Raw genomic sequence first — 12,250 nt, 5'->3', positions numbered from 1 at the left:
TCATTCGATTCAAATTTGTAACTATTTCTTTCGATTCTCCAATAAATTTTAAATTCTATAAGAGCTTGAAATTTAAGAAAAAACAAATAAAAATATAGTACCGAAAGCTGCATACCTAAGAATTTGATTTAAATGATTTTGTTTTAGAATTAAATTTATTTTTAGAAATTTAAGAATCGAAACCAGAGTTTATATTAATTCGTTTTTTCGAATCAGCAATTCAGCAATACCTATACTTCAGAAAAATAATAAAATATAAAATATTTTAAATTCAAAGCAATTGTTAACACTTTCTCAAATAAATTATTGGATTTCCAAAGGTATTGTTGCTAAACGAGAATCACTTGAATTTTGGTGAGAGTTTTGCGGTGATAAGAAGAAAAATATTGTAGATATTTTGAGATTTTTTTTCACATTTTCTTTTATAAAAATGTGTATATTCAGAAGATTCTTTAAAGAGTTCTTAAATAGATAATTTTTAAACTGCTCAATATACAAATGATGAAAATGATTTTTTTTTATCAACAATTGTTCGCAGTGAATATCAAAGATTCGCAGATTGTTTTATAAAAGGATGTATAAGTTGTTTAAAAAGATATCAAAATATGTATGTAGAAAAAGTTTGTTAAACTTTTCTAATTTCAAATTTTTTTGAATACAAGCTTCTTATTTAATCGAATGAAATTTGAAGGGAAGAAGAGAAGTTGTGTGCATCATGGACGAGTAATATTGTTTTTTTAAGAAGTGTATCTTATCAAGTTCATCCATTACTTTGATGGTTAATCATTTAGTTAAAACAAATTGTTTGAATCATAACAAATTTTATGCTGATACGATTTTTTTCAAGAACTCAATTTTAGCCTCTATTTTATTATCTAAATGTTCAATTCCACATTCAAAAGGGTATTTATAAATTCACAAGACCAAAGAACTAACATTTTTCTAGAAGAAAAGAATTTAAGAGCTAATTTTGATTTTTGTTGGTGCTGTTGTTTTCTGTTCCCAATTCTGTAAAATAAAAGACTTTAAACGAATGTTTAAAGAAGTAATGACTACATTGAATTTAAGATATTTTTCCAAGCAGAAATTTAATCGTTTTTCAGACTTAAGCTAATTTTTTAAAATGGAATAAAATCTTTGTTTTTTTTTAATTTCTTTTGTAATGTCAGAAATACTTGTCTTTCTGAATTATTAAAAACTGTAAATTTTTCAGAATCAGTTTTTTTCATGTCAACTTGCAAGTTCATCAGTTATAAATGATTGACTTCACTCAAATCTGATTCATTTAAAAATGTATAAACTTCACATCTCCAAAACGGGAGGTGATAAACAAAATCTAGTTGAAGATTCGAGTTCAGCGCACTAAAATCTTCTAAATCAATAATTATTTTGGGTAGACGTTTTTAGTAAAAAAAAATTATTTTCAAATGTTGAAAACTAATCTTTTTTATCTTCATATTATATTTTAGTTTATGAAGAGTTTAATCACCGTGATTTTGTTTGTTAATTTAATTTATCGCCTTATCGGTGAAAATTAAAAGAATATAACTAATAACATTTCAACATTATGGACATTCTTGGCAAATAGAAAATTAGAAGAAATGTATGGATATTGAAAATGAGATATTAGATTTTTATAAGAAGCATTTTAATCACATGACATCAATTCTTTCCTCATGGATAAAAAAAATAAACAACTTAATAAATATGGTTAATAATTAACATAATTATCAATTATTCTGACCTGATCTGATTTATTGTTAGAATTCATGTTTAATTTCTTACCAAATCTGGTGTTATATTTGATGTATTTTTCTTCTGGCTCAAATTCTGGCTTTATTCTAAGTTTCAATTCGCATTTCGTTTCTGATGTTTTGAAAATACCTTCTTGATTTTTTTAAATACAGAATAAGAACCAACATTTCGAATAATTTATTAATGACTAACCAGAAATATAATTGATTTGAAATTTTGATTCTGATTTATTTTGATTCGTATTAGTATTTATTTTTTGAGTTTGTGTGATGATTATGGGTTTCAATATGGTTTTAGAAATCAATTTGCATATCTATTATCCTCTTTTTTGGTATTGTTATTCCAAACAAAATTGAAAATTTGAAACCCCCCACCCATGAACGTGTCCTTCACAGGGGTCTGGTGTGCAGCAAATATTTAAGTCTCATTTGAAACTGCACACTTAGCACCACACCCCTCCCCCCACACCCCTCCCCCTACTCACTCTCTCCAAATGAACCTTTTTTTGCCATATATTTACGTTATTGACTGATTTTTGAAAATTTGGAAAATCACCCCCCCCCCCCCCCCCCCAAGAGCCAGCTCTAGGACCGCCCCTGATTTTGAAGCTCAAACTATTTAGCAATTATTTTTGTGATGGTCCCATTGGCCCAATTGGGTCCATCCTCCACCACATACGCTTCTTTAGGAGTGGGAGGGACTGTTTTATCCTCTGGATAATTATGTAAACATTAATAGTTCAATTTTTGTACGACTTGTTCGTCTTACTCCCGCGTATGTCCATCACCGTACAATTTTCTATCTGATGAATTATTATAATTTTTGCCCCTAAATGTAGGCAGCATCATAGTTCTTTTTACGATTATAAATATTTTTTAAATTAAACGTTTAAAATCAAGCTTAAATTGATAAACTAGCATTTGTAAATATTATGAAGGTGTTTTATATCCTTTATGATCAAGAAAACTCGATAAAACCGTCAGAAAAGAGACTGGTCAATGTCTCCCCAAAGCATCAAATTCTGAACCGAAACGAAAACGATTTTTAAATCAATTTTAAAGTAGTCTAATAAATTTCTTCATCCATGTTTTACGTTCATAGGAGCCCAGTACTGGTTTTATAAATATATTATACACGCCAAATTTCCCTTTACAGGAAAAACAACCGAAATATATTGAAAAAGTGATCAATCTTACCCCGGATTACGGTTTATTTTACGCATTACTTTTTGAATGACAATTTGCGGCCAAAATACAATCTTTGAACCGCAATAACTTTTTTGTTTTAAGTCCAGTCGTGTTGCAGTCTTCGAGTGAAATATTTGTCTCGATCAAGGCTTTAAGAAAAATATTCATTAAAAGCAATCATTCAAGGAAGAAAAAAAAGTTACCAATGAAAAATCATGTTTTGCTTCTCTAGAGCAAAACACCTTCAAATTCCATTCACACTAGAGACTCAAGCAACCCATATCCATGGTCAGATCTTACTGAAATTTGGCATGTGTCCTTCTGGTAAGTTAATGATCAATTTTAACTTGCAACGAGTGAGATTTATCATGTTTAGTTCTTCCTTTATTAAGATAAGTACACTGAGATCCGTCCACAAAATTTCTGAATTTTATCAATAAATAAAAGTAAAACCAGTGAAAAAATGTTATTACCGAATAACCGGGATCCAGTGATAATGTTGCCACCAGTTTCCAGACAAAATCAGGAATTTCGTGTTCAAAAAAAGGAGAAAATTTGAGGGAAAATAGAAAAGATGGTTGTTGGAAAAAACACGTGCAGGATGCAGAAGTGACTTTCGTTTATTAAAATCTATTCGTAAGCTTCCAATTCGTAAACCAGTGAAGATTCTTTCTTTTTATGTGTAATTTATGTGGGAAGGGTTCTGTTAAAGTGACGGGGTTGGAAAATGATCGTTGTGAAATGGTGGAATTTGAGGATGATGAACTATTGGCCAGCCATTGTGAAATTAATGAATGTTGATTAGCATAGGTGCGCAATATTTAAAAAAAAACTAGCGCTAGACAATCTAAGGTGGTGTAGAAGTGAGAGGGGAAGGAAAATAGTTTTTGGTGAGTAGGGAGTGAAACGTAACAGGTTCGTTTTTACTGGAGACGGAACAAGTGGAAATAGAAATAGAAAAAGGAAGAAAATATTGTCTAGAAAAGTTTAAAAGTGCGGTAAGTGAGAGGGAGTGAAAAAGAAAAGAGCTGTCCCGACTGATTCTGGCCGAAAACCCTGGCTGTTGGTTTCGACCGGATTGCTTCGTTTGAATTTCCTGAGATTTCAGGAGCTAAGTATATTCTTTCTGTATCTTAATTCAATTCAATTCATGTTTTAAGTTGACCCTTACCATGGAGGGGCCAGGGCAATGGCTTTTCTTTTTCTCATTCTGTAACCTAGAGACAGATTGGTGTCCAAGCTACACACATTGGGACACATTTTTCTTCTGTGGCACGTTCTTTAAATGCTTCGTGTTGTTGCATCTTTGTTCCGCGCTATGGTGCTGAATATGAATGCTCACTTTTTCACTAAATATTTCCAAGTAAAACAACTTTTATGCCTCAAATTTTCTCAGAATCTTCTGAAGGAGTGAGGAAGGGGCAATTTTAGTTCAAAGAGTTGTACTATTTGTACTTTGCAAATAGTGAAGTTCAATGCAGGATCACTTAGTGGAATTTCTGCACGATGTAAGAAAAATTAACACGTTTAACACGTTGTAAGGAAAATTTAAACAAGATCAAACTATGAATAATCAACGTCAACATCTTAACCTTGCACTCATATAAATGAAGGGCTCATATTAAATTTTATCCTCTGAATGTAATTTTTAGAATAGAAATTTTCTCAGAGGAATTCCGTTAAATATTATATTGGTAGTTTGAACCGTATTTGACGTTGTATAATGTGCAATTTGTTTTTATCATTTAATTATTTTAAAAGAAGTTTTTCTGGGAGAAGGGGGTTTGGGAACACTAATCATGATCTTTTTGTTCTTCTAAAGTTTCTTTTCAAGAGCGAGCAAAGGCGCTACATCCAAGGTCAATGACCAGAAATGATAGTGCATCGAAATCCTAAACTCCAAATTGCTACTATTAAATGCTATTCACGGTAATACTCAGATTGTAGTTTAAAAATAATAATAGTTAAACGGAAAAAAATAAGGAAATTGAAAGAAAATATTACCTTCACAAATGGGGTTTTGGATTTCTGTGCAGAAAAACATCATTTCCATCCATAGAAGGACGAATCCACACGGACTATCATCAAGGAGCACATAAAATTTAGCATATGTGCTTCCAACGTTAAATCTTAGTTATAACCATGGAAACGTATGGTACTGTTGTCCACGTTTCTTCCTCCCTGTGTTCCAGTTGTCTCTGCGTTCAATACTGCACAGTGGGCCCGGCCATGTTAAGATGAGTAGTAAATGTACTTTGACTACTCACCGGGATGCTGACAAGATCTGGCTGTGTATGTATCATAAGCATAAGCATAAGCCTTTATTAAGATAAGTACACTGAATGCAAATACTACCGTTTTAGAAAAAAAAAAACAATAACTTTTTAAATTTTGAACCGATTTTGATAAATAACCACTTGCAATTAAAAGGCATGTTTAATTATATATTTAATCATAACTTCACTAATATCAACAATACTGTTGATCATTCGCAAAAATATAAAAAATGATCGATAGCAAATTCAATCACTTTTAAAATACAAAAACAGATTTCAAATTCATGTATTATACTCCGAGATATTTGAATATAAGTAAGCACAAGTACTTTTTTATTTTTCCAAAATTTCATATTTTATTTTCGGATTCAGCGTCCGATTTCACATTAAGAGTGATCTTCAGCTTACTGTTAAGGGTACAATTGATCCCTAGAGTCCAAAATGATATAGATATTTTTCTTCTGTATGGATCGTGATCATTGGTTATCATGTAATTACTAAAATTGGTCTAAAAACTAATGTTATTCAGTAATTCTCTGGTAAAAAGGACTAAAAATATTGTACATATTTATCTAAAAACCAGAAATGTGCGCCTTCAAGTATGCAATGACTGTAGGGTAGTAGACACACTTTCTTCAATTCTCTTTGTCTAAAACTTAAAGACTGTGAAATGAGAACTTATATGGCAAAAAATAGTTGACGGACATTTTATCTTCGGATTTTACTAGATTTTTGCCGAGGGACAGGGCACCCTGCATTAAGGATCAAGTCTCCTCAAATAAAGGATCAAGTCTCCTGTAACTTAAAAAATATCATATTTTTTTAGTCTCACGAAAATGCTTCTAGTTCATCTATGGGTTAATGTATCGTTAAAACTTTTGGGGCATATAAACTTGAAATTACACGCTGTCAGAAAATGTAAAAGACGGTGTGTTGGAAAATGTTCCCAAAAATGTATGAGGAAAATAAGAAAAGGGTATCAATTATCCCCATTCTCCCCTATATTTCTTTTTTTATACGAGGGGTTGCCTACTGAAAAATCAGAATATTAAGAAAAAAATTTGAATAAAGGACAGTGGATACAAATTCAGTTTTTTCATGAATTGTGTTTGTTTTTAAGAACTATCAATGACTGATTTTACTCAAATTTGATTATTGTTCAAAGTTTGAAACTTCACGTCGTTCTGCTAAAACTATAGGTGGCAGTCCTAATCTGACAAATAATTCGTATTCAGGATGTCATTTTCACAGGGATTTTCATCCTATTGGATGATTCATCCCACCAGGAGGCCTTACTTTTTCAAAACAGTCTTGATACCAAGGCATCAAATGTTTCTCTGTGTTATCAAAACTAGGTCACATGTTTCTACTTCATCATTCGATTTTTGCCCAAATTTCGTTGATTCCAATGACGCAAACCTTCTGCGAATTTTTTCAAGCATGTTGCCGTATTTCCTGTACTTCAAGTCTGGGATCATTCAATTTTAATAAATAATGTACCGGGTGCTGATTTCATCTCCTTTTAACTTTCAACTCGGTGTAATTTTGTTGTTTTTTTCACGTCCCAAAAATGAAGACCCACTCGCAGCGTGAGTTGGAAAACATACCATCAGATTGAGAAAGAAGCGCGTCAAAATTCACACGCAGCTGTCGACGGACGGATTGGTTGAGATAAGGATCAATTTTTTACATCACCCGGAAGATTTGGAACGAGAGTTTCGCTGATTGGTGGAAGTGAATCAAGGGAAGAGGAGCCTCAAATATTCATGAGAGTTTAAATCTGGATGGGGTAGAAAAAAATTAATAACTCTTTAAGGATTTTCATTAACTTCGTTCGCTGAGTTTCTTGTATTTGACAATGCAGTTATAAGTACTCGAATTTCCCTTCAGAGACAATTGAAAACTTAACGTTGTTCTTTCGAGTTACGCCTGGAAATCTGCAACACGTTTTAATGCTTATATCTAATTATTCCACGTGGCACGATTTGGCTCTTGTTTGAACAATACTCTTCTGGCGGAGGAATTTACCTAGTAGGTACATATCAGACACTCTCGAGCTTCCGAACAAATTAACAATCGTAATGAAGATTTATAGCCAGGAAGAAAAGATTGCTGCTTCACTTCCTTTTCCAAGTGAAAGATTCTCTCAACTTCCTTCCTGAAAGAAGCCATGGCAGCCAAACTACAAGACCACCATCCGAAGATATTTGCCACGACAATTATTCCGACAATTCGCATACAGACGTATTTCGACACTCCGTTTTCCACCAGAAGCAGAACTAATTTGCTGTTCCTAATTCAACTAGGCACGCAATGCAGCAGAGCCCTAGCCCTGGGACCCGATTTTCGGAGAAGGTGGCAAACCTAAAAGAGACACTCTTTCTCGAGAAATTTCCTTTTTGGGGAATGTTGAAGTCAACTGTCTACGATCCGTGGGGATGTCTCCGGGCAGAATCTCGGCAAACAGAAGCAAACGGAAGCATCTAATCCAATTTCGTTTCATCAACTTGCGGCTCTGTTGAATTGGTCTTTCTGGCACCCGATTTGCGAGGATAAGAAAACACCTTCTTAGTGCTAATAGGTAGTAGATAATGAACTTTTGGACAATTTTTTTTTTCTTATGTGGTTCGTATTAAAAATTAAGCCTGTGTTTTTAAGAACGAATGCATAAATTAAAAATTGATGTCTAATTCTCTAAAAAATCAACAACTGCATTAACGAAGTAATAAACCTCGAAGTCTTGAATGAAACTGAAATTTGTGCATAAATTTCGCTGTGAATCTTCATCTGTTGGCTGCATTTGGTTTAGAATCAGCTTCCAGATCAGTTAGGTATAACAAAAACCAGAGGGAAACTCAAATATTCAAGCTTACTTTTTTGCTTTGTTCTATTGCCATCAATTGAAAATAAATAAAAACTGAAGCTTGTCACTTTTCTTCTTTGAGAATGCCATCAAACGGTGATGACCAATCAGATTCTCTTGCTAATTCCGGAAGGTACCCAGCATAAATTCAATGATCGTCATCATCATCATCATCATCGTTGCTATCGAAGAAAACAAGTCAGAAAGAGACATCGAACGAAATAGCATTAGTACGTCTTGTACCGGAAGCTAATTGAGTGCTTCAAAAGTGACTTCAATATTTTTTTCTCATTTTCTTTCATTGGGCACCGGAAAATAGACAAAGCCAGAAGTAAGGTTAATGTGCTTTCATGTCAAGTTCAAAGTGTTTGCACAACCAAAATGTTCAGTGAGAAAAATACCAGAAGCCAAAAGTAGAAGAAAAATAAAATTCCTCGGAATGACAGAGGACAAAGTTGAGCGCAGCTTCTGTTTCTTTGACAAATTGGACTTGACCGCATTTTTGTGTTTGGGGCTTTCTGATGGGACGATGACAGTACAAATATTCTGCAGAGCATGACATCTCAAAATTGTTATACTTCTCTTGAAGGATGTTCAAATTTATTAAATTCACGAATTAAATATCCATCTACCATACTTGTTAGAGCTAGTCATATTTGATCGTAGTTCTGCTTTTAACAATAAACGCTAGATTTATAAATTGACGTCACTCGATCTATAAATCACTCAACACGGTTGCTAATCATTTAGCCATGAAACCACATTTCCACCAGTTTTGCATAGTCACTTAATTTAACAACATGTTCATTCACGTTTACTAAGCTTTATGTTTCATTTCTATCTTTTCCATTGCAGGTACTTTGACCACAATCGAGTTAACGATTCAATTGGTGCAAAACGTAAGTTTTATGAGTGGTTTTAAATTTGATTAGATGTGCATAAACAGGTAAATAAAAACCGAAAGGTAGCATCCCAACAGCAAAGGGAATTGGATTTGATATCTTTATTTGAGTTGGATTGGCATTTGATTGGACAAGTTGATCATTCATCATTCCTATGCATCAACGTCATTTTACGTTAATTGAGGATGAATGAAATGGATATTTTGTGAAGGACTCCGATACTCAATGTCATTAAATGTAAATTTAAAGGGTGATACGGTCAGAATTTGGTCAATATCAACTTGACGTATTTCTTTCAATTTTGCATTTAAAAAACCTGAACTCCCCTCATTTTGAAGGTCTGTGTATGTAGAATGTTGCTCCTATTTTGATTTTGGAATTCACTCTTCAGTTGTCAAAATGCCGTCCATGGAAGAAGAGCAGCGTATCAAAATTTTGCTCGCGCATCGCGAAAATCCGAGCTACACGCACGCAAAGCTGGCAAAATCGCCAAATCACCGTTACAAATGTAATTTAAGTGTTTGCGGAACGTTTGTCGAGAGCCAGGAAGACTGGATCGGGGGGAAATCGAAAACCGGAAGCCGCTGAGACGACAAAGAAAGTTGCCGGTAGTTTCAAGCGAAACCCTAACCTCTCTCTCCGAGATGCCGCTAATAAGCTGGGTGTATCGTCTGCAACCGTGCATCGAGCCAAAAACCGAGCCGGACTATCGACTTACAAGAAGGTAGTGACTCCAAATCGTATGTATCTGAGGCTTGAAAAGCAGCATTTTCATAGCTTCCGGGACTGTCAACCAAGAAATTAACGTGAAAGAGGGCAGGGGTTAAGCGTAAGGCCCGGCAATTCGGATTTGGAAAACCGGAAGCCTAACTGAAATTTTTTTGGAAAAGCGGAAGCCTAACTGAATATTTTTGAAAAAGAAATTTTATTCGATTTTTTAAATAAACGATTTCACCGAATTACACGCGTTTTCCCTTGATCAAATTTTGACCGTATCACCCTTTACAAGGAGGTAGTTTGTGAAATTGGCGAGTTCATAGCGTTTTAATTTTTTTGTCAATATTTGAGAGGTTTTCAGCCACATGCTGAAAGCGTTCTGATTGAAATAAATGTTTATAAATCTGCTTCCTAAAACAATTGTCACAAAAAATCTTTTTTATTTTAGTTCTCAAAAATCATTGAACAATCTAAATTAAAATAATTTCTAATCGAATCTGCTTTTCAATATTTAAGTATATTGGGTATAGGGGGGTGGTTTAAAAAAAATTTCAAAAATCAACCAATATATAGACCTTTAATATCATGTGAAAAACGTTGATTTTGGTGGGGAAGGTGGGAAAGGGTGGGGGGAGGGGGTTAGTCAGTGTTCTTTTACTTTGTTTGGACCAATAAAAAGTATATTCATTGGAAAGCAAATTCAATCTACATTCTAGTGAGGTGCAACAATTCACGCTGTGAGTTTTCACAAAAATATGAAAATTATAAACGTAAAATCATTCCTGAATTTCTAGAACCACAGCACGTCCAGCAAAACGTGTTTGTTTGCTTTCCGAGTAGGTACGGTGGGTGGTGATTTGGGCAGAGAGCCAAGTCGACAGACGAAATAATGATGCGTGTCGTACGTTTCTTGGTTGGAAATTTTCTATTGATAGTACTTCGCGTTTGCTAGTCATGACACGCATTATTATTTCGTCTGTCGGCTTGGCTCTCTGCCCAAATCACCACCCACCGTACCTACTCGGAAAGCAAACAAACACGTTTTGCTGGACGTGCTGTGGTTCTAGAAATTCAGGAATGATTTTACGTTTATAATTTTCATATTTTTGTGAAAACTCACAGCGTGAATTGTTGCACCTCACTAGAAGGTAGATTGAATTTGCTTTCCAATGAATATACTTTTGATTGGTCCAAACAAAGTAAAAGCACTGAAAATCCGGGTACAACCTGACGGTGGACCACAAAAACAGATGAAATTTCAATTTGTAAAAAAAACGCGCAAAGTAGTCAATTTTGCAAAATTCCATTAATTTCAATTTTTGTTGCATCAAAAATCTAAAGACAACAAAATGTCAGAATTAGAATAAAATTTATAATAATATTTTTACAAAAGCTCTACCACCACTCAAACAGTTTTTACTAGCAATCTAATGAAAAGTAGGTTTTTCACACCACTTTTTTTAACTTTTTGCGACCATTTCATTAAAAAAAAAAATAAAAAAAATGTTTCTTGGCTTCATGATGTAGACATTAACTTCAGCTTTCATATGCATAAGGCAAATATTTTCTTGGACGTGTAATATATGAACTACAGCAGTTTTCCTGAGGCATGTTTTTTCGGATTTTTTTTCTTTCATGCTGAATAACTAGAAAAGAAGAAGCTTTAGCTATATATAATGTTCTAAACATATTTTACTGACGTTAAAAGGTTTCTATTGATATAAGTTTTATATGAAATTCATAATAATTCAAACGACTTAAATAGATTTCACTTTTGGAGTGTCAAAATGACACTCTAAGTCGGAAAAGGGAGTTTTTTTGTCCAGGCTTCCAGGGTTCGTCCATAAATAAAGTAAAGATGCAATATCAAAGAACTTTTGAATTCATTTAGGGTACCCGAGGAAATTTTTGTTTTTTTAAGCTTCTGAAAAAAGTTACAAGCCTTCAAACTTGCAATAGTGTCAAAATGACACTCTAATGCGGATGAGGGTCAAGCCTGCAAATTGTAAGATTTACATAAGTCAGCTGATATGTCACTCCATTAACAAACTTTCTATAGAACGAAGGTGTTTGAAATTATCATCAACTTAAGGGGGGGGGGGTAGGGTGTAACGCTTATAAAAAAACACTATTTTCACGTTTTTTTCCTAGAGCTATAGTTCAAACAAATGTATTCACATTTTTTGCATTATACAAAGCATTGTTAAAAGAACACTTAGGATTTTTTTGTAGAAAAATATTGAAAAATGAGCCGGTGACGGAGCACTTTCGAGGATGCCTTTTAGAAAATAGGATTTGCGGTGGACACTGTATCTCAGCACAGAATTATCTGAGGTCAAAAAATCAGAGCAAAATATTTTTAATAGATGTTTTTCTGGACCCCAACGTTTTTATTTAACTTTAAAAAAATTTTATGAAATTTTTGTGGCTGTTTGAAGTCAAAACTACGATTTTTCACGAAAAAATCCGCCATTTTTCACCTGTAAAATCTCCCCAAAGTAAAAAAAAACAAAAAAGAAAAACGTTGGGGTCTGGTATTTTATATGTAGA

At 33.6% G+C, this 12,250-nt stretch overlaps 1 protein-coding gene across 1 annotated transcript in view; it reads left to right on the top strand.

Moving 5' to 3' along the window:
- Positions 1-12,250, top strand: part of LOC129749668 (uncharacterized) — a 666,246-nt gene that overhangs the window by 328,550 nt on the left and 325,446 nt on the right. The gene's annotated exons all lie outside the window — the stretch shown is intronic.

Source organism: Uranotaenia lowii, chromosome 2 (genome assembly GCF_029784155.1).
Source record: "Uranotaenia lowii strain MFRU-FL chromosome 2, ASM2978415v1, whole genome shotgun sequence".
NCBI classification, from domain to species: domain Eukaryota; kingdom Metazoa; phylum Arthropoda; class Insecta; order Diptera; family Culicidae; genus Uranotaenia; species Uranotaenia lowii.
This window is presented reverse-complemented; position numbering and strand designations above follow the sequence as displayed.